This window comes from Pristiophorus japonicus, chromosome 10 (assembly GCF_044704955.1).
Source record: "Pristiophorus japonicus isolate sPriJap1 chromosome 10, sPriJap1.hap1, whole genome shotgun sequence".
NCBI lineage: Eukaryota > Metazoa > Chordata > Chondrichthyes > Pristiophoridae > Pristiophorus > Pristiophorus japonicus.
The window spans coordinates 111,263,984-111,288,229 of record NC_091986.1 but is presented as its reverse complement, the minus strand read 5'-3'; the positions used below and the strand labels follow the sequence as shown (position 1 = coordinate 111,288,229).

Sequence of the window (24,246 nt, the reverse complement as noted above, 5' to 3'; positions counted from 1 at the left end):
ATCTGATGTAATTTTTTGATCGGGGAGAGTCTTTGCTTTGCTGAAGTCCTCCCCCCTGCTTGCTTGTAATAACATTTCTCACATCAAAGCCTACCCATGAATCTGGGTGGTTTCTTTCCACATCAAGGTCATAGATCCACCATGATCTTATGGAATGGTGGAACAGCTCGAGAGGCCATATCGCTTTCGCCTGCTCCTAATTCATTTGTTCTAATGTCAAGCTTCCTGGAATATTGAGTTGCCTATCTTTTATCACTCTACAACCACATCTCCTTAATGGCTAAAAGAACAGATATTCCTATATGTGCTAGTAATTCACCTAAATTGTTGCTGATGCATCATGCATTCAGATATAGTGCCTTTAGCTTTAACTTTTTGCTATTTTTCACTGATCTCACCTTTGTCTCTAATGCCCTACTTTGTTCATTGTTAATTGGCCATGAATTTTGGCTCCTTAGCATCAGTAGTTTTGGCCATTTTTTGTAAAAAACAGGCATTCGCCTCCACCCACTTCCGTCATGGCCTGTGGTTTGCCATCTTGGTGAGGGTGATAACATGGGCGGTACGTACGTGTGCCGGCAGCATGCAGAATAGGCAGATCGTGATGTCAGTCAGCATATAATGCTAACTTGATGCAAGATCTGCGATTTTTGAAGTCACCACTCCATTCAATGCCCTCTCCTAAACACGTATAGCTGAACTTGGGTTCAGCTGCATGAGGGACACCCCCACCAGCGCTACTTAAAGGGATACATCCAACTTGCAGGTAAGTGGATTATTGCTTTTATACTGGCTCTTGCAGAGTATGCAGGAGTACTGGGTTTCTGTAAGAGATTTTAAAAGTTGTGAAAGTGTTCTGGGAGTGGTACTGGATGTTGAGAAGGCATTGATTGCTACTGGAAGGCCTCTAGGTACATCAATTACTCCCAGTTATGGGGGCTCTAGTTGTAGTCCCCCTCGCATTGCAGCATGACAGGACATGGAGCAGAGGCAGCAAAGAGGACAAGCTGCTCATAGGGAGAGGATGAGGGCTCTCAGCAGGAGGCCTTTGGTCTTCAGGGTCTTCAGGAAGCACTTCTCCTAGCTGCACCTAAGCCAGGAGCAGAGTGTTTAATGATTCTGCTTCACCAAGCATGTTGTCCCAGAACTCTCCCACCTCTTCAAACTGGACCTGCAGCCTTAGAGCAGGGCAATGATGGCTCTCAAGATGACCATGGCCCTGAATATTTTCGCCACTGGATCATTCCAGGCTGGAAGAGGCGACATAGCAAATATCTCAATTTGCTGTCCATCGCTGCATCCTAGAGGTCACAGAGGCTCTGTATCCAAGGCGAGTGGACTTCATTGCCTTCTCTCTAAACAGAGAGAAGCAGGAGGAGTGCACACATGGCTTTGTCAGGATATTAGGCTTCCCTATGGTGCAGGGTTCCATCGACTGCAAATACATGATTTTGCAGGTGCCACCTCACAAAGGGTCTCACTTAATGTGTAGTTGGTGTGCAACCAGGCCCAGCACACAATGATGGTGAATGCCTGGTATCATGGCAGCAGTCCTGATGGTATCATCCCTGCATTAGTCAGCAATACCAGCAATCTTCCAGCCATGACATCAAGGGTGGCTGCTAGGTGACAAAGACTATCCGCTCTGCACTTGGTCGATGGCTCCCTTCAACAACTGTACCACTTGTGGACAGCACTCATCCAATGAGAGCTGTGCTGCCACAAGGAAAGTCAACGAGCAGACCATCAGGGTGCTCAAGCTGCATTGACCACTCAAGGGAGCCCTCCAGGACTCACCCAAGCAGGTGTCCCAATTCATGGTGGTCTGCTGCATCCTCCACAGCTTGGCGCAGCCCTTGCCAACACGGTTCCTCAACCACCTCATGAGGAAGAGGAGGAGGAGAGAGGAGGTGGCAGCCTGCACATCCACATTCCACACACGCTTTCTGTGAGCATATCTGATATGTCCTTACTATACAGTATAAATGCACATGAGGCCGATACTTGAGAGAAGGTCACTCTGTGACCAGTTACCTTTATTACCAAGACTTCAAGTAATGAAGGTGGGTGGAGCTTCCCCTTTTATACCTGAAAGTCCAATTTAGGAGTGTGTCCCACAAGTTCGCCCCTTGTGGTCAATGTTCTCAAGGTGTACAACTTTGGTCAGCTTATACATGGGTTACAATGATAGTTGAATACATGACATCACCACCACCCCAAAGTATTATTGGGATCATAGGTTAAGTCTCTCTGGTGGTTTACGCTCCCTTGTAGAGCGCCTGAGTTGGGGCTCCGGTTGTTGGGCGCTGGTCTAAGCATCTGCTGTTTGCGGTGCCTCAGGCCTGTCCAGACTGCCCACAGTGACTGGGCTCTCCTCCACTTGGCTCCGGTGTTCGGTCACCTGTGGTGGAGTAAACCCTACGTCGTGTTCTTCCTCTGCTTCTCCTATGGGGTTGCTGAACCTCCTTTTAGTTTGATCCACGTGTTTACGGCAGATTTGTCCATTGGTAAGTTTGACTACAAAAACCCTAATCCCCTCTTTGGCAATCACAGTGCCTGCAAGCCATTTGGGCCCTGCAGCATAATTAAGGACAAAAACAGGGTCATTGACATCAATACATCATGCCCTCACATTCCTGTCATGGTAGTCACATTGCGACTGACGCCTGCTCTCAACGATTTCCTGCACAGTAGGGTGTATAAGGGATAACCTGGTTTTGAGCATCCTTTTCATTCGCAGCTCTGCAGGTGGAACCCCTGTGAGCGAGTGTGGTCGGGATCTATTGGCCAACAGGAGGTGTGATAAGCGGCTTTGTAGGGAACCCCCTTGGATTCTGGGCATCCCCTGTTTGATTATCTGCACTGCTCGTTCCGCCTGGCCGTTTGAGGCCGGCTTGAACGGTACCGTTCTGACATGGTTGATTCCATTGCCTGCCATGAAGTCCTGGAATTCAGTGCTTGTAAAGCACGGGCCATTGTCGCTGACCAAGACATCCGGTAGACCATGGGCGGCGAACATTGCCCGTAGAGTTTCTACCGTGGCAGAGGATGTGCTTGAATTTAAAATGGCACACTCAATCCAGTTGGAGTAGGCGTCTACTACAACCAAAAACGAATTGTGTAGTCATAGGCGGCTAACATAAGTGCCCATCTCTGTATGCGGGCCGATGCATTCGCATTTATGGCCTTGTTGTCGGCCAAAAGGGGCGTTAGGGGTTTGTGATCTGTCTCCAGCTCAAATTTCCTGCCAAACAGGTACTGGTGCATTTTTTTTACTGCCTATACACACGCTAGCGCTTCCTTTTCTACCATCCTGTAGCCCCTTTCTGCCTGGGACAGACTTCTGGAGGCATAAGGTACCGGCTGTAACTGACCATTGGCATTCACATGTTGCAACACACACCCGACCCCATAGGATGATGCAACGCACATTAACACAAGTTTCTTACATGGGTCATATGATGTTAACAGTTTGTTGGAGCATAACAAATTGCGTGCTCGATCAAAAGCCCTTTCCTGGCTGTCCCCCCAGACACAATCGCGACCTTTGCGTAGGAGCAGATGTAGCGGCTCTAGCAGCGTGCTCAATTTGGGAAGAAGGTTATCAAAATAGTTCAGGAGCCCCAGGAACGAATGCAGCTCCATCGTGTTACGGGGTCTGGGTGCTCTCTGAATCACTTCCGTTCTGGACGCGGTAGGTCTGATCCCGTCTGCTGCTACACTCCTCCCCAGGAATTCTACCTCTGGAGCTAAGAAGACGCACTTCGCCCTTTTCAGTCGCAGCCCTACCCGGTCCAGTCTGCGTAGCACCTCCTCCAGGTTGTGGAGGTGTTCTTCAGTATCGCGACCCGTGATGAGGATGTTGTCTTGAAAAACCTCCGTCCTTGGAATCGATTTGAGGAGGCTTTCCATATTTCGCTGAAAGATCGCGGTGGCCGAACGAATCCCGAACGGACATCTATTATACTCAAACAACCCCTTGTGTGTCATGATGGTGCTCAGATTCTTCGACTCACTCACCAGCTCCTGGGTCATGTAAGCTGAGGTCAGGTACAATTTTGAAAAATGTTTGCCACCGGACAGCGTCGCAAAGAGGTCCTCCACCTTCTGTAGCGGGTACTGGTCTTGGAGTAATACCCAATTGATGGTGGCCTTGTAATCGCCACATATCCTGACCGACCCATCCGCCTTGAGCACTGGCACGATCGGGCTCACCCAGTCACTGAATTCGACTGGCGAGATGGTGCCTTCCCACAGCCGGCGGTCCAATTTGTATACTATCTTTTCCCGCATCATGTACGGCACCGCTCTGGCCTTGTGGTGTACTGGCCTGGCATCCGGGTTTATGTGGATCACTACCTTGGCCCCCATGAAAGTGCCGATGCCGGGTTGAAATAATAAGTCAAATTTGTCCAGAACCTGTGAGCATGATACTCGCTCCACAGAAGAAATTGCATTGACATTGCCCCATTTCCAGTTCATGACAGTAAGCCAACTCCTCCCCAGTAGTGCGGGACCATCCCTCAGGACAATCCAAAGTGGCAAACTGTTCTCTGAATGTTTGTGGGTCACAACTACCGTGGCGCTGCCTAGCACCGGAATGATCTCCTTTGTATATGTCCGTTGCTGTGCATCAATTGGCAATAATTTTGGCCTCCTAGCCTTGGACACCCACAACCTTTCGAACTGTTTGATACTCATCAGAGACTGGCTGGCCCCTGTGTCTAGCTCCATTGATACTGGGATGCCATTGAGGAGCACTTTCATCATTATCGGTGGTGTCCTGGTGTATGAACTGCATATGTGCTCCACATGAACTCGGCTGAACTTCAGCTTCCAGCGATTTGCCCCAGTATTCATTTGGCCTCGCAGGGCTTACATCGTCCCCAACCTCCTCATTCATCAACCTGGCTGCAGGCTTCCTGCACATACACGCCAAGTGACTGCTGACGTTGCAGTTTCTGCAGGTATATTGCTGATACCTGCAAACTCTGGCTGGGTGTTTGTCTCCACACCTCCAGCATTAGCTGGAGGCTTGATTGTTGGAAACTAAAGGTCCATCACCAGTTGATCATCTCTGACTGTCTCTGTGACTGTCCTTAAGCGCACCATTAACAGGTATTGATGGCCCCATTACTGGCTGCATTGTCCATTGCGATGGCATGAATCGCCGTTCAGCTAGCCATTGTCTCTGTTGAGTTCTCCCTTTGGGTTCGGCAACATGCTGGGGCATGTCCGATTGCCCTTGACTGCCTAGAGAACTGTGTGCCGCGTTAACAATGTTGACTCCCTGGTCGTTTGTTGCATTTGAGCCAAGATTTATGTCATACATCATTCTGGTCTCTTCCTCCCCTGAGATAAATGTCTGGGCTATCAGAGCCGACGCTTCCAAGGTCAAGTCTTTGGTCACAATCAGTTTCCTAAAAACCCCAGCGTGCCCAATGCCCTTAATAAAAAAGTCTCGCAGCATCTCCACTCTGCATGCATCTGGGAACTTACATAGGCTCGCCAGTCGCCGGAGATCTGCCACGAAGTCTGGAATGCTTTGCCCTTCTTGCCGCCGGTGCGTGTAAAACTGGTGTCTCACCATGTGCATGCTGCTCACCGGTTTAAGGTGTTGCCCGATCAACTTACTGAGCTCTTCGAAAGTCTTGTCCGCCGGCTTCTATGGCGCTCGAAGGTCCTTCATCAGGGTGTCCATCTGGATCAACAAACTGTCAGGAGATGAGCCCTGCGTTTGTCGGCCGAATCCTGTCCCAACCATTCCTTAGTGACAAAGCTTTGCTGTAGTCTCTCAATAAAGTCGTCCCAATCATCACCAACACAGTACCTCTCTTCTGTGCTGCTAGTGGCCATGCTCGCGTGGTTTAAATCCCAGTTTCTCGTCACCAATGAGATGTCCTTACAATACAGTATAAATGCACACGAGGCCCATATTTGAGAGAAGGTCACTCTGTGACCAGTTACCTTTATTACAAAGACCTCAAGTGATGAAGATCGGTGGATTTTCCCCTTTTATACCTGAAAGTCCCAGTTAGGGGTGTCTCCCACATAAAAACAGATAGTAAAAGCTTTTACAGATGTATAAAACGGAAAAGAGTGACTAAAGTAAATGTTGGTCCCTTAGAAGATGAGAAAGGAGATTTAATAATGGGAAATGTGCAAATGGCTGAGACCTTAAACAATTATTTTGCTTCGGTCTTCACAGTGGAAGACACAAGAACCATGCCAAAAATTGCTGGTCACAGGAATGTGAGAAGGGAGGACCTTGAGACAATCACTATCACTAGGGGAGTAGTGTTGGACAGGCTAATGGGACTCAAGGTAGACAAGTCCCCTGGTCCTGATGAAATGCATCCCAGGGTATTAAAAGAGATGGCGGAAGTTGTAGCAGATGCATTCGTTATAATCTACCAAAATTCTCTGGACTTTGGGGAGGTACCAGCAGATTGGAAAGCAGCTAATGTAACGCCTCTGTTTAAAAAAGCGGCAGAGAAAAGGCAGGTAACTATAGGCCGGTTAGTTTAACATCTGTAGTGGGGAAAATGCTTGAAACTATCATTAAGGAAGAAATAGCGGGACATCTAGATAGGAATAGTGCAATCAAGCAGATGCAGCATGGATTCATGAAGGGGAAATCATGTTTAACTAATTTACTGGAATTCTTTGAGGATATAATGAGCATGGTGGATAGAGGTGTACCGATGGATGTGGTGTATTTAGATTTCCAAAAGGCATTCAATAAGGTGCCACACAAAAGGTTACTGCAGAAGATAGAGGTTCACAGAGTCAGAGGAAATGTATTAGCATGGATAGAAAATTGGCTGGCAAACAGAAAGCAGAGAGTCGGGATAAATGGGTCCTTTTCGGGTTGGAAATCGGTGGTTAGTGGTGTGCCACAGGGATCGGTGCTGGGACCACAACTGTTTACAATATACATAGATGACCTGGAAGAGGGGACAGAGTGTAGTGTAACAAAATTTTCAGATGGCACTAAGAGTAGTGGGAAAGCGGGTTGTGTAGAGGACACAGAGAGGCTGCAAAGAGATTTGGATAGGTTAACCGAATGGGCGAAGGTTTGGCAGATGGAATACAATGTCGGGAAGTGTGAGGTCATCCACCTTGGGAAAAAAAACAGGAGAAGGGAATATTATTTGAATGGGGAGAAATTACAACATGCTGCGGTGTAGAGGGACCTGGGGGTCCTTGTGCATGAATCCCAAAAAGTTAGTTTGCAGGTGCAGCAGGTAATCAGGAAGGCGAATGGAATGTTGGCCTTCATTGCGAGAGGGATGGAATACAAAAGCAGGGCGGTCCTGCTGCAACTGTATAGGGTATTGGTAAGGCCGCACCTGGAGTACTATGTGCAGTTTTGGTCACCTTACTTAAGGAAGGATATACTGGCCTTGGATGGGGTACAGAGACGATTCACTAGGCTGATTCCGGAGATGAGGGGGTTACCTTATGATGATAGATTGAGTAGACTGGGTCTTTACTCGTTGGAGTTCAGAAGGATGAGGGGTGATCTTATAGGAACATTTAAAATCATGAAAGGGATAGACAAGATAGAGGCAGAGAGGTTGTTTCCACTGGTCGGGGAGACTAGAACTAGGGGGCACAGCCTCAAAATACAGGGAGCCAATTTAAAACCGAGTTGAGAAGGAATTTCTTCTCCCAGAGGGTTGTGAATCTGTGGAATTCTCTGCCCAAGGAAGCAGTTGAGGCTAGCTCATTGAATGTATTCAAGTCACAGATAGATAGATTTTTAACCAATAAAGAAATTAAGGGTTACGGGGAGAGGGCGGGTAAGTGGAGCTGAGTCTACGGCCAGATCAGCCATGATCTTATTGAATGGCGGGAGCAGACCCGAGGGGCTAGATGGCCTACTCCTGTTCCTAATTCTTATGTTCTTATGTTCTTGTAAATTCGCCCCTTGTGGTCAATGTTCTCAAGGTGTACAACTTAGATCAGCTTATACATGGGTTACAATGATAGTTGAATACATGACAATATCAGATTCCGGTTCTCGTGAATGAAATCACAGATCCTCGTTGTTCAATATTTCCCCACCTTACCATTGCTCTGTCACAGAACATCACAGCGTCCTCTTGGCCACAAAGCTGAAATGAAAGCCACCACTAAACAAACATTCCATACCACATTTATAAATCATTCAATCCAATACTATATAACAAGGTCAACTAATCATTTTTGTGCATTCCCTTAGTGTTTGCCTTTGATGTGCCTTTGGTTGTGCTAGTGCTCCTACACAGTGCTACCTCAGTGGCTACAGCATGGTTGATGGAAGGCTGCTGACTTTCAGTGAGGGAGATTGCAATTGGCTTCGCAGGACAACCTCAAACAGTTCTGGGCCTAGAAAGTCCGGCTATAGACTGCACAGCTTTGGCATAGGCAGCAGCAGTCTAGGCTGTGGCAATGGCGGAGTGGCAGTGGTGGAAGTACAAATGCTGTCCTCCTGAGAGAGGACAGCAGATTTGTGTTCCACGGAGCCACTACCACTCTGCTGGAGGATAGATTGCTGGACTGCTGTGATACCCTGCAAGCCCCTTTCAATGCTGGTAAACACAGCCACGATGGCAGCCGTCTAAGCTTGCTTGGCAGCCAACTGAGCTTGCATGACAGAAATCTGTGCTTCCACTGCAGCACTCAGACATTGGGTCACTTCTGTTTGTGCTGCAATGGAAGCTGAGACACATCACCCATCACATCCAGCATCATGGTTGGGTTCACAAGTGCTGTAATAGAGTTGCCTATCACTTCCATCCAGGAAATCATTGGCTCTAAGCTCTGCGCAAAGCCCTGTGCAAGGTTAGACTTGGACTCCTCCATGCTCCTTGACAGTGACAACAGGCTCTCTGGCAGGCCTGCCAGTGCACCAAGCATTTATGTGTGTATGTCCATTACCCTTCTTCTGAAGACTGCCCTAACAAAGTCCTCAGTTGAGTCCTCTGCACATGCAAATCAGGGGCTTAATGTATGTCAGAAAATAGGCGGAGCATGAACTGTTCATGCTGTGACTGGTCTTTACAATTGTACAGCGGCCTAACCAGGGTCCTTAAAGGGACCGCAGGATGCTGCCAAAGTAAAGGGAGATAAATTTTAATTTATTACTTTCCTATTATCGCAGGCTGCTCGGCCCCCTTGCCCTCCCTCCGAGGACTTACCTGAGGGCTGCGAGGCAGCGAGCCCTTATTGGCGCCATTGCCTAAGGAGGATTGACAGACTTGTGTAAATTCCAGGTAATATTACGTGAGGCCCAATTTCTATTAAGCCTCGGAACTCCTTGTTCAGGCATGTTGGAAGTATAACGTCAGTTATGTGGCCAAAAATGGGCCATAAAAAAATTCTAGTCTATTGGCTCTTTCAGCCACCTACGTTCAGCCTTCTCTGATATTGCTCTTCAGTGGACAATGTCCTTCTGCTGCAAAATGTACCAGCCTTCCCGACAAGATCTCCAAACCTGCTTACTGGAATGGAGTTATTCTGTTTTGTTAACTTGCTCCACCCATTTCTCCTCCTCAGTAGCAGGGCACTCTAAGGGCAACAAGCAGCCTTTTAAGAGCTGCTGGCACCAGATCACCCACCCCTTAACGTTGGTAGACTCCCAGGGGTTGAAATTCAGGTGCACCAGAAAGCTGACGCTGTCATGTATCCTACATGGCTACTGTTGGTACTGTCACAAGGTGTGCCACCAGAGGGCACAGCAGTGGGAGACTTGTCGGTTACCTGTACTGGTGTGCCTGGCCTAGTATAAAAGGCAGGCCACCAGGTGTGATCCTCGCTCTGGAGTTAATTAATGAAGGACTAAGGTCACTGCAGTTCAAGTACAACATACTGCCTCGTGGAGTCGTTACTAGAGCATTTAAGGACACAACAATTGGCGATGAGATTACGAACTTTCACACGGAAATGGCTACCCTTGGTACGTTGCAGCAGTTCGCCGATGGTGATGATTGGGACGCCTTTGTGGAGAGGCTAGAACATTTCTTCACAGTAAATGACCTGGCAGGAGGCGACCTGGCCAAGCCCAAGGAGAGCATCCTCACAGCCAGACACCAGTTCTACACCCACCAACGGCCCGAAGACCAGGAAGTCGCGAAGTACGCTGCAGACCTCAGGAGGCTGGCGCCACCGTGCGAGTTCGGCACCCACCTCAACGAAGCGCTATGGGATATTTTTGTCATTGGAATTGGCCATGAGGGCCTTCTTCACAAGTTACTGTGAAGGCCATTTCTGAGAGCCAGTCATTCATGACCTCGACCTGTGGCTCTCGGCAGATGACTCACCCTCAGGACTCAAACCCGGCAAGTGCTGTGCACAGATTGACGCCTTTTAGAGGCTGGACTGTAGAATGCGAACCTTCTCAGGGAAAAGAGAACAGGCCCCAGAGTCCCTTAACTCAGAGTCCGCCGAGGGGGGCTAATCGAGTTGCACCATGCTGGCTTTGCAGAGGGAATCACAGGTCTCACCAGTACCGCTTTAAAGAATGTATGCAAAGGCTGCAGCACAAAGGGCCATCTCTAGTGAATTTGTAAGAGAAATAAGACTCACTGTGTCGATGAAGAGTCTGTAGATGGCAATGAATTGATAGGCAAAGAGGCAGCCCAGTCCCACAGGGAGGTACATAGCATGTTTACCTGCACCATCGAGTGTTCCCCGCTGAAAATAGAAGTCGAGATAGAGGGTGTTCCAGCCTTCATGGAAGTGGACATGGGGGCAAGCCAGTCAGTGATGGATCAAGGAGCCTTTGAGAGGCTATGGGACAATCAAACTGAACGACCCAAGTTAGTCCCTGTTCAGGCAAAGCTGCGCACCTACAGCGATGAAATCATCCCAGTCGTTGGTAGCACGAATGTGAAGGTACACCATCATGGCGTGGTACACAAGTTACCTCTGTGGATTGTTGCAGGTGATGGACCAACACTGCTCGGAAGAAGGTGGATGGAGAAGATCCATTGGAAATGGGAAGACGTCACCCCTCCAGCGATCGAAGCCCTCTGCGCTCAGAGGCAAAGCAAGCCCTCACCTGAAGGTGGATCCGGTACCAGAGAGCAGACCAGCACGGCACCCGAGACACAGACCGCTCAGCACGACTAAGTGGAGATGATCCAGCTGAGACGACCCGAACACACCTTCCTGGCTCCAGTAGCAGGAATCCGGAGGAAGAAAATCGGATCCAAAGGCGGCTTTCCAGCTTCCGAGGCAGAACCGGAGGAGAAGAGGATCACCGTAGTTGACATCGTGGATGGAGAAAAGATGGCACCCAAACCACGAGGTGAGGCGCTGAAGACAAAGGTGGCCGCGGCCAGACCATGAGGTGCAGGGCGGATAGAGCAACATGTGGCACCAAATGGAGAAGCGGATTGGTGTAAAGAAAGCAAGGCTCTTTTAAAGGAGGCCTGCAACCCACCACAATTAAAGGGCTAGTTCCACACACTTAAGCAATGTAATAGTAATTGTAAGTCAGAGAAAAAAAGTGTAATTGATTATGTAAAATGTGCAACTGATAATCTGAATAATATATATGCAACCAGCGAGGAAAAGTCACGCGACTATGTAAAATGTATAATGGATGACCTAAATTGTGCACATACTACCAGCGAGAAAATGTCGCGCGATCACATTTGGACCCACAGTGTGTCCAGCATAAGTAATGAAAAGTTGTGCATTGCAGAGGTTCAACTGCACGCAGCCAATGCAGCAGGCAGACACTGATCGGGAGCACACAGATCCAGCGAGTTACCCAGTGCTGTAGCCTCTGTCCCGGGACCAGAATCATGCACCATGGAGTGTGGCCACAAGCAGCTGACACACACGAGCTGCAGAGCAAGCGATCTCAGCAGGGCAATGGCACCGATATCGATACCATGCCCCTGATTGGCTCCATCTCTCAGGCACCCGTTGGCACCAACTGCCACGAGCCTGAAGGAGCAGACTGTACCAAGGCGCAATCTCCAGACCCCATCGCCACCAAGGCCATAACCGTAAATGTAGGGTCACCCGCCACAGTTCCCCCAAAGTAAACCGGCACCAGCCAGGATCCCAAACCAAATGACGCTCAGGCCAACGAGTCAGCAGTTCCCTGTGCACTGCTGGACGACAGCTCTCAGGGAGCAGCAGCGACCCAGGGAGGTCACAGGTGTCTGTGAACCGGCCCGACGCTAGAGACTACGGCAACAGCCCCAAGAGCAAGCTACACGAGCCAACCGGGTTCCCACTGCCAGCACCGGGCACTGAGCTGCCACCAGACTGCAGGGACACAACCCAGCAGCTCTGGAACTAGCTTGTCCTCATGCACCGGTCACTGCATCGACAAGGCATCTAACATACTTGTCGCACCACGGAACCACAAAAATAATGCAAAACTCACTCTCCTGAACTTGAATGTACATGAATGCTAGGAGCCCCTGTCATAATCAATGGGGGGGGGGGGGGGGCGGGGCGATGGAGCATGGAGTGGTCAGGGACACACACACACAAACAGCAACCACCAGCATGCTACTGCACCAACCACTCACCCAAGATTGAAATGACCTGCCAAGGGTCAACCAGACAGAACCCACATAGAGCTAAGCCCAGAGCACAGTCAATGCAAGGACGATTAGCACTAACGGCTCAGGGGGGGTGATGTCATGTATCCTACATAGCTACTGTTAGTACTATCACAAGGTGTGCCACCAGAGGGCACAGCAGTGGGAGACTTGTCGGTTACCTGCACAGGTGTGCCTGGCCTAGTATAAAAGGCAGGCCACCAGGTGTGATCCTCGCTCTGGAGTTAATTAATGAAGGACTAAGGTCACTACAGTTCTAGTACAACATACTGCCTCGTGGAGTCATTACTAGAGCATTTAAGGACACAACAGATGCACCTTTGAGTGTTTAAACTGTTACTCACCACTGGAACTCTTTGTGTGGTGAGTAGATCCATTTTCAGGACTTTGAATTTTTTTCAAAGTTCTACAGGAAATAAATCATAATGAGACGGACCTTAGACTCAAAGCCAGGCTGGCTTGCTGTAAATGGGTCGTTTGGGCCATCTGCCGCTGTCAATAAACGTGGTGACATCATAGCGCATGTGCGCCACGATGCGCTCTCCCTTCAATCATTTTTTAAACTTTGGCTACTGGGCCACCAAGGAGGATTTTGGCCAGGCCAGCAGCCTGGCACCCAAGAGGGGGTGCCAGGCTGCCTGTTGGCGATCCGGCCAAACCTGGGGCAGTATTTTGCCGGCCGATCGGCAAGTCGGCTGGCAAAAATGTTTGCATTGCGGCCACGGAAGTGGGCCCACCCCTTTAAGGGCGGCCGCTCTGCCGGGCTGCACATAGTTTTCAGAGGGAAACCTGCCAGGGGCACCACATGGCAGGGGATCGACAGATCGAGCTGAAAATGGATAGGTGAGTATTTATTTTATTTTAAATTGGCGGTGCGTCTACTTGGGCGGAATGGGGTCCAGGCCAAAAAATCCCCAACCTGAATTTAGATTGGGTCGGCCTGTTGACCCCAAAGCGACGGTCAAAGTGGCAGCCAATCGATTTTTAGCAATAGCCACCGCAAACGGGCATTAACGGGTCTCTTTGAGACCTTGAATTTTGGCCCCCCCAGTGTGTCATGCATGTGTACCAGGAGCATTGTTACATAATGTAAATGAGCTAACCTCACAATATCGTATGAGGCCAGCTCAAAGCACCAGTACCACTTCATCAGTCCCACTGTGAATTAACAAGTGCCCGGTTCCATGTCTATCTAGAATTCTAACTTTTAAATTCAGAAACCTGAACTGAGATCGTTTGCAAAGTTTTACTTTCATAACAGATATTCTATTGTATCAAAAGTCATTTAGTACTCAGGAGGGTGACTGCTGATGAGATATGCACTAGTGATGTGTTTGAAGAAGAAACTTACAATTATATAGCTCCTCTATGTACCTTCTAGATAATCCCAATGTACTTCTCATCCAATGAATTAATTTTGAAGTACATTCATCACTGTCATGTAGGCAAATGTGTCAGCCATGTTCCACACAGCAAGAGCTCCGATGCTTAATGTGACTGTTTTAATTGTGGGCACAGAACAAATGCAATAGCTACATAATCCAAATGTCCACATATATTGCAATGTTATTTTTTAATAAATTGATGTTGCTCACTGAAAACAATGAACTCTGAAGAAAAAGGACAAATCCAATTTCTACTGAAAAGTTAAACAGAAGTACCTGAGCCTTTGCTGTCTTGCTGTGCAGACTTAACAAAATATAGCCCCAAGCAAAGATTTCCAACATGTATGAGTTGAAAGTTAGAAAGGAACAGGAACTGAGTGCTTCATTGCTATTGAATGATCTTCATATGGACACTGAAGTAGTATGAGTTCTATAAACTGAGATCACATTTGTTTTTTTATTCAAAGCCTGGTTTGTCAAATGAAATAATGAAGAAATGTTAGTGAAATATTTATAGCTGTCCTATGTTTACAAAATAACATGAAATTACTCTATTCTGCAGGTCAGCTTCATGTTGAAGTGTTGAGGTATATAATTTCCATCACCCATATTTAGTCACTGTCCCATGGTATTCATCTATGTAGTTTCTGTAAGGTTATTTTAGCTCAATGACTGGTTTTCAATTTTTCAGTCAGCAGAGCAAGTAATGCAAAAATTATAAAAAAATTTGTTTGTTTACTGAAAATGTGAAAATTGATTTTATTATGCACTATTGTATTGTAGTATTGTAATCTTAATGCCAATAAAATCAAAACAACCTATAGGAGTATATTCTGATCACCAACAATGCACACATATATTGGTCGATAAATAGCTGGAGTGATGTATTTCACGGCAATCGTCATGAATTGGAATTTTTACCTCATATTTTTGTGCTACAAATTGTTGGAAATGTGAATTGAAATGCAAAGTGAAATGTCAACAGTGCATCTGGGACCTCATGAGCGTCGGGTCCAATGAACCAATCAATGAGCTCTCCTTAACCAATGAAATTTAAGGATAGAGAAAGAAACAGCGAAAGACAAAGAAGGAAACAGTGAATTAGAGTGAAATGAGATACAGCAAGAGAAATAAAGGGAGCAAGAGAGAATGGATTGAGTGAAAAAGGAGACTGAAAGGAAAAATAAGAATACTTTAAAAAATTTACTATTTAAGAAACCTCTCGCAACCAAATGAGATTCCAGTAATTTTTTTAAAAAGTAATTAAAATACTTTGCTAATTTTAAACAGGCATGTCAAAAATAAAATCTATTTATTTAATTCAAAGCTCAAATCGTTTTCAGGAATTTGAACAGATCTTAATATATGCAGTCACATGAAAACATTGTACAGGCTTGAATGCCACTCCAGTTTCAATTGTTCCTTTTCTGGGTCTCCAAAGTTGAGTGTCATTCGATGACTATAAACGACGTTATTAACAGGGTCCTTACAACATGAATTACTAGCCCTAAATGGCTGTAGTAGATTAATTCATATTAATGGCGTAAATCCACCAATTTCATGACTCACAATTTATTCCAATGGGGAAGCTCATGGTGAGATGATAATTTGGGGGGTTTTCGCAAGGCTAACGGCTAATTGTCCATCAATTTGTGGGAAATCGTAACTTATGGCGTATCTGTCCCCACCACAAATTGTTTTGTTTTTTACGCACTAATAATGGCAAGTGCCATGAACTTGCCATTATTCTTCATGCCATTTCTATGTCATTATATAATACATATACACAAAAGTCGATCTCACGTGGTGATGGAATGTTGACACAAAAAAATTGACTTAAGACCAAGTGTAATCTTCAGGTGTTGTGGGTTAAAGGATAGTGATAATTAGACCTGGGCACACATATATAATTCAGTTCTCATTTAAAAATCATGCGTTATGTCCTTATTTTACATAATATTTTGATTTTATAATATTATTTATAGATAAAGAGCAAGGCTTATGTCAATTTGCAAAGTAGAAAAGCAGAATTTGTTGGAGCGTAGGATTTCCTCTGTAGTACAGGCTGATGAGCTGGGAGATTAAAGCAGTTGCTGGTGCACCACCACTGGTGGGAGTGTGTAAGTACAGTGTGACAAGTTTATATAAACAGTTCTCATTATAAATGGGGATATAGAAATTTGTAATAGAAAACATTGATAGGAAATGCTCCGAAATGTAAGATTTTTAATATATTGTTAACAGATCTCCTGTGGTCTTGAGTACAATGAGTTTGAAGATATGCTATTTTGGCTTCCTCATGACCACCTGCACAATGTAATTAAAAACATCAAAATCTTGTTTCAGACTACTGAAATGAAAACAAGTAGTTAAAGGTTGACTTTAACCCCCTGAAGAGAATGGAGTGCGCAAGGGGTTAAAATAGAGGTTTCAACCTGCCCACAAGCAGGCAAGGATTTCATTAAAATGCAAAAGTCAGAGTCTGATTATGTAATTCAGAACCTAATGCCAGTTTAATGCAGAGTAGCATGTTCAACTCTCGGTACCGGCCTTGCCAGGAACACTGAGTGCCATGGAGCCACACAAGGAAACCTTTCACCACTCTTGCTTCCCTCCCCCATGATTGCATTTGCATCCCCATCCGCCTGCCCCCACACCCCCACGACACATTTACCTGCCACACAGGTTCCTGCAAGAACACAGGACAATTCATGGAGTGACTAAAGTAGTCAACAGAAGATCTCGCTATCAGGATAACTTGGATATGCCTTTCAACCAGAAATAGGTGATCCTCCACATCCTCTTCAGGCAGCTGCAGTGTCCATCAGGCAGATACAAGTAGAAGTACTTCTGCCTGTGTCCTCTGGAATAGACTTAACGACAAGTAGGTGTGTAAGAATAAAAGGGTGTATTAATGATAGAATTAATATGGGATGTTTGTAATAAAAGTGAATTTAGTATGTATGTATAAATGTCAAAAGAGCAAATTACACAAGACAGGCTGCGGTTTGAACTAAAGAGCAGAAAATGGATACATTCAAGTTCAAGTCTTCTCTTCAGGGCGGAGCATGACTTTCAGGGTAAGCAAACTCATCGAAACTCATCAAACTAAAAAAGGTGTGAATGGTAAAAAGATTAACCTAATCAAGGAACGGCTCCAGTTCCTGCAGACAGTCACATGTGTGAGGAAAGCCAATAAAGAAGTACCCTGAAACAATCCTGGGGCTTTACCAACTTATGTTAAGAGACAATGGATCTTAAGAGATATAAAAAGGCAACCCCAAAACCGTTTCTCTCTCTTCTTGATAAGCACGCAGCGAAGCAGGAAGCCTCCCTCTATAGAACCAGAAGCAAGGAAGTAGGCCGCATGCGTTGCTTGACTCAGAGGGAAGTATATGTCTGTGTAAATCTGTAACTCATTACCTTACCTGTTGTAATTGAGTAGAGTCCATAGGACACTAGTTGACTGCTGTTTTATTCGATAGGCTACGTGCATGTGTGTATGTTTAATAAACTTATTCCAAATTGTTTTAAAAGAATTGGGGCCCGATATTTATGGCCTTACTGCCCACTGCCACCTGCTGCCACTGACTGCCGTCGAGTTTTGCATCCAGTTTCCTCTCTCTCTCAGTTTCTACTTGGACTGGAGCGGGCGGGAGGGAAGTACTGCTGGGAACCGCCCGTTGACGTCTCCTGGCGGCCAAGTAGCGCAAGTGGCCTCCCGCCCACCAGATTGGTGCGGGCAGGAGTCGGCGGGAGTCGGCGCCAGCAGGGGGAAGGACTGCTGCATGAAGGCTGTTCTAACTGTACGTAAGAAGAAGGTAAAAAAGGTTAGTGTAAATATTTTAAATTTTTTTTTTACAGCTAGTTATCTGGCAAGGGTCCCCTGAAGGTGTTTCAGTGTTTTTTGTTTCCTATGATTTTTATTTGCAGGTCTTCCACCCTCCATGGGCCCGACTCCATCCTCAGCAGCACTTGGGCAGCAAGCGCATTTGCTGCCGGGATTGAGAGCACCCACCCGCTGCCGCCCAGATTGATGGCGTAAGCCATTGTTTGGCCGCTGGATGGTACTGCCACCTCTTTTAGAGGAGTCTTCCAGGCAAATTATCGCCCGGTCTCTCAGCGGCCACCGGTGGTCCTTTGGGCGGCACTTGGGTGGGCCTTGACCTTCACCGATTTCGGCCTCTAGGTCTTCCTGTCAATTTAGTGCCAGAGAAATTTGGAAATCTTACAGGTAACACGTGCCTTTGGTGCAGAATCCCTTGGTTTCTCCCTTTCTTCTTACATGAAGCAAAAGTTGAGTGGAAATCCAAGTGAGAAATCTGAAGGAGCAATGGAATGGATGGGAGCTCCACAGCAAAATACAGATGATAAAGTAGTTGGCAGAAGCAAATAAATGAAAACAAAAACATCAAATTGGTCAAGAAAATAACAATTCTGCAAAGCTTTGACACTTTTATCTTTGGCTCTTGAAATTTACTTCCGTTATACGCAGTTATTTCCTTTGTTTGTTTTTGGGATGCGGGCAACACTGGTAGGGCAATAATTATAACCCATCTCTAGTTGCCCTGAGGACATTACGAGTCAACCACATATGTGGAATTGGAGTCACATGAAAGGATTTCTTTCTCTGACTTATTACCAGATTTATTGAATTCATTTTCATAATTACTCTTTCTGGAACTTAGAACTTATGATCTCTGGGTTACTAGTTCTACCTCAACCATTAGGCAACCATACCCCTGTCAATTGCTGAATCTAAATGAGCCAGTAATGAAGGAAAATGGAACATATTGGGGGAGAAATTCGGGAGCATCCCGTTTGGGCGCTAACTTTTGAAAGCTGGAAAAATTAAATGATTCCTAGTTTTTTCTAAATTCGGTGTTAGCACTCCATGAAGGAAGTGGAATATTAAATCAAGCACTCCACTTCTTTCCTGGAGTGCTAAAGGACGCAGGCAATTAGTTGGACCCCAACGGTAGTGGCGATCCGGCCCGATCAGCTCCATGCACTCCAGCAGAGTATTGGACTGATCGATTATGGCCCAGGAGAATTTTTAAAAATTGAAAAAAAAAATTTTAGAAATTTTCCTACTTACCTCGGCAAACTCCCCTTTAACTTCTGACCCCAAACCTCCCGGCCTCACAAACAATGCCTCATGCAGCCATCGTTTTTTTCGCCCGACGATGCTGCAAGGGACGGAACCAACGTTTGGGTCTGTGGTGCTACTGGGGCCATGTGGACAACAATCAGGTCACAAGCTCCGGACGCAATCCATTGCTGCAATCCTCCCGGCCAAGTTAGCAGGAGTTGATAATGGGAGATGCTAATTCATTCACAGGATATGGGTGTCGCTGGCACAGGCTGTATTCATTGTTGATTCCTTATTGTCCTGAGAAGGTGGTGGTGGACTCCCTTCTTCTTGAACTGTTGCAGACTATGTGGTGAAGGCACTTCCACAGTGCTGTTAGTAGGGAGTTCCAGGATTTCGTCCCTGCAACAATGAAGGAGCGACGATGTATGTCCAAGTGAGGATGATGTGTGACTTGGAGGGGAACTTGAAGGTGATGGTGTTTCTATACACTTGTTGCCCTTGTCCTTCTTGGTGATGGAGGTTACAGTTTTGGAAAGTGCTGTCGAAGAAGCCTTGCTGACTTGGTGCAGTGCATCCTGCAGATATTACAAACTGCAGCCACGGCATGCCGGTGGTAAAGGAGGTTGATGTTTCGGCTGGTACGGTATGGTATGGTATGCCTGTCCATTTTAGGCTGTCAGTGGAAAATTGGACAAGAATCTTGTGTAATGGTACTCTACTTGAATGCCCCTAAAAATCAGCAGCAAGAAGGGATAAATAAAGGCTTCTGGATGCTATATGAAAGTCTGAACAGTTTCAACTCTGTACCAATAAAGCAAAACTACTCATAATTCAGCATAAGTTTCAATAAAATAACAATCCCATTAAGACAACTGTTTTGCAAATAAAAAATATTTATTTTGATGTCATTGAGATATTGCTCAGAGGTTGAGGTTAAGCCACATTACTGGATTAGAATAGAAGGAGCTTTGAGTGAAGGTAGTTACGGATCTGTGATCAGGGCAAAATTAATATCTAAAATTCGGCTGGTTTGGAGTCTGTAAAGAAATCTGACGGATTTCCTTCCATTTATATTAATGGAAGGATAATTAGATGAATTCCTTTTCCACCTGAGGTGTGAGCTGACCAATTTTCCAATATTCACTGTGCCCAGGCAAATCACTGCAACTGATCACAAACTCAAGAAACTCTTTCCTTTAATCTATATTTGCCTGTTGTATCTGGCTCAGGACTGCTCAAAGCTGACACCTCTTTGGTACCAAGAGTGGAAATATGTTCCACTTGCCAGTAAGACATCCCTCACCTTAATGGGCATGTAGAGGGTAGTGAATATGTGCAATAGACCCACAAAGGAAGCAGTGGGGGCTGATTATAGCAGTAAATTTAAGAGAGATTTAGATAAGCACCTGGCATACGTGGTATTGTAAGGTTTGACATTTCTTAAACATTGGAACATTCTGGTCCTGAACCCTCCTATATTCCTAAAAATATAGTTGAAAAGATCATTGCTGTTACATTTTTGTTTAAATAAATATAATGCGGTTTGTAGCTAAATGAATCTTCGAAAGGGTAACATTAATCTTTTTTCTGAAATCCAAATCAGCACCATTTCAAAGCACCATTTTACTTAAAAAAAAAGTTAGACAAAACATGCTGTGAATTATTGTGGTTTAGTACAATTCTCTATATTTAATAATTAACTGTTGAATTTACATAATTCAAAATGCCGTTTGATAGAAGAGCTGTGTAAACTGAATGGTGAAGTGGAAAGTCTGTGCTTCTGATCAGCAGATTGAATCAGAAGTGAGTGATAATATTTTCAATCTCCTGGGTCCTTGGGAGAATATCTCCTGCATGAGAGCAGTCAGCATTGTCAGTCAAGAAAGATGAGGCTGTAGAAAATATATTCATGGAAAAAAAACTCAATATTGCAATGAGAGGGAAAGATGGTGATGGCTAGTAGGAGGGGTTCAAATTTTTGTTTTTTCTTGTTACCCTGTACACAGAAATTGAATAGATATACACACATACGAAATCCGGAAATTGTGATCTGTCGAGGTATGCCTTGACAGAACATCCGAACCGCCTGAAAAGTGAGTATTGCTGGTGCAGGGTTGGGCTATTGTAAAAGCAGGCATGGGGCCTGCTTTCATCAGCATAAGGGGATATACAAGGCTTAAATAAAACATTTAAAAATCCATAATTATGCACATGCACATTAAATGAGTCTATGCAAATAGTGGTACAGATTAAGATGTTTAAAATTATTTATCAAAAAACTAGATTTTTATTGAGGTTGATGCAATGAAGGAACGTATGAAAAAAAATTGCAATTCAGTACATTTATAGTTATTAGAATTCTGTACATTGTATAATTATTTGGGGATTTGATTTCATGTCATTAGGGGCTTCCCTTCGTAAATGATTGCAATCAATGGAATCCTCCTTTGTCATTGGAGGACTGGCCCCACGTGATACCTGGGACACTTCCAAACCGCCTGTGTTACGGGCATCCATGGGCCTTTACTCTGCCCTCCGTCTGGAGGCCCAAGACCACAACTCTTCACAGCCTGGATGCCAGAAAGTAATTTCGGAATTGTTTCGTGGTCGGAGGTGTACTCCGGAGGTATGCCTCGTAGCACAATTTGTAGCCCAATGTGTTTTGTTCCGGATGTCAGGCAGCTTTGGTATTTCTGCCTGAGGACTGAGCCTTATCTCCCCAAAGCTGGACTTCAGCGGTGGGGTGTGGGAGTCAGTGAAGTGAATGAGGTTTGGTTTTGGTTTTATTTATTATTTTTATAATTTGCTGTGTATTGTAAAAAGTCATAAAATTATATGAAAACTTTAGTTAGAAGTTAATTATGTTAATTATATTTTTGTTGAATCAGTGGTATTTACTTTATGTTTCTCATTGCAGTCAATACTGTAAAATTATCACTAAAATAGTTTTTATTTAAATATTACTTATCCTTAAATCTTTCTATTCTTTTGTGTTCTTTCTTTGATTCGTCCTGCTATAAAACAATCAAATATTTTTTTCAGGGTTTGGTGATAGTAAGACACTCAACTAGGATAAATGCAATAATATTTGCTAACAGTGGGCAAATGTCATGTGATCAAATGCCATGTGATCAAATATCACATGATCAAATCTCCAAGAATATGTCAAATCAGAGTTTGCACCTTAGTTAATGCCGATCTGAAACTGACTTCAAAGACGAGTGCAAGAGTCACCGTGCAATGTTCCTTCCTTATGGGAGATGTCCTACTTCCACTCATGACAACACGGTTAAGAACAGCAATAAACATCTAAGACTTGAGCCTAGAAATACATTTGCCAACTAGGCGCAAAGAATGATCCCAGAATGCACCTGATATTGGGCCTCGAACTTCAATTAAATGAGATTAGCAAGCTGTGGACACCTGCTGGGCGACAGCAGGCAGCTCAACGGTGAAAAGGCTTTGGCGAAGCAGTCTTCAGGTGGGTAGTTAAAGGGGATGTGATCGGGAACAAGTGCGACCGGAATGGGATAATCGGTACATTGGGATGGGGCATCAAGATGCCGATGGGGATGGATGAGGGGTTGCCTCCTGCTGGCTTTTGAATGCAGAACTGTATATGCATTCCGAACACAATACTTTTAAAATGTCATGTGGAATGACTTTTGGCTCTCAGAGCTGTGACAAACTCATTAATTTTCTTGGAAAATCTAGCTTGGCTTACCCACCTCTACTTCAATATTTCTACCAGAAACATTACACTAGAGTGGAAACACTGACAGACACATCTCTTGGCAGTGTCACTTCTGGCTAGATAAGTGTAAATGAAAACATCCATGAATCTACTCCTTAAGGACAAATCCAAAAACATTACAGGAATATTCCCCAACTCTGGGTAAACCTCCCGTCTCCTACGTTGTTGTACCATCCAATATTTTCAGATCTATTTCAATATTTTATGCATAGATTAACAAGCTTCACTTCAGCTGTTTCCATGGAGATGAAGAAGCATGAGTAAAAACATGCCCTTTGATAATTGAAGACTTATTTAAATGTAACAAATTTGTATGCAATCGTTGGAAAGTAGTTTGAAAGGTAATAATATAGCAGAACAATAATATAACTGGGTTGATCATGTTGATAGTATCAATATAATTGTATAGTATCCACTGATTCTCATTAACTGGAGAAATAGTACTCACTTGTTTTGCACTGGTGCAGATTCATTATATGAAAGTATGCTGGAATAAAGACCTTTCAGTATATTTTGTGAGTATCAGAAGATAATATCAGCTAGAGTTTGGCATTAAAAAGGGCAGACAATCAGAAAAACTGGGTTAACATTTGGCAGTTTTAAGCCTACCTGAAGTTTTCCACTTGTGAAAAAAAACATTCTTGGCACTAATATCTGGACAGATCTTAAGTCAATATTGAAGTCGAGGGCTGCAATATATCTGTTCCTTGCGTTGACCTTCATTGGAACAGTAAAGACAGAGAGGTCACGATCATAGACGGGAAGCAGCCCGGGGCAGCCGTGGCCCATATTATTTTTATGAGGTACGAAGGATCACTCCTGCTCCTCCTGACCCCTCAATAATAATTTAAAACCTAGTTTTTCGGGGACCCTTTGGCTCTAGCGCCAGTGAAACTGGTTGGAGTGTTTACAGTGCACGCTCCAATCAGTTCCATCCTAAAATAGCCATTGGGTTCCTATGTGTGTCATAGGATCTCAATTTGCATATTAAAAGGGATCTACTTACTGAATCAGGCAGGCACTTTGGCTGCCCAGTGGTAGGCCACTATAAAAGTGGCAGCGGGCAAGACATTAGCCATGCTCATGTTAAGGCTGTTACCTCCCTTTTAATGTTGATTTCAGCATGTTAAAACCGACCCCATTGTCTTGTCACTTCAACTGTGACCGGGCCTCCAAAGCAACACATTCAACTGACTTGAACAAGCAATTATCCCATTTGTGCACATCCCAATGGAAAGAATTCCCTCCTCCACTGAGCCGACTATGAGAGAAATTATTGGGCCTGAAAGTGGGAGAGAAGAAGGTATGACCCTCCCTCTTCCACACTCCCAAGAGGAAATTCCTACCCTGGGCGAGAGGAATTTCAGGGCTGGGAGGAGGTAAGATTTAGCTCCCGAGACCCCCAACTGCCCATGAGAGGAATATCAAGGCCCAGGGGAG

General features: G+C 45.2%; 1 protein-coding gene across 1 annotated transcript in view; it reads right to left on the bottom strand.

Moving 5' to 3' along the window:
* The window catches only part of grm5b (glutamate receptor, metabotropic 5b), a 929,621-nt gene that overhangs the window by 554,890 nt on the left and 350,485 nt on the right, over positions 1-24,246 (bottom strand). The gene's annotated exons all lie outside the window — the stretch shown is intronic.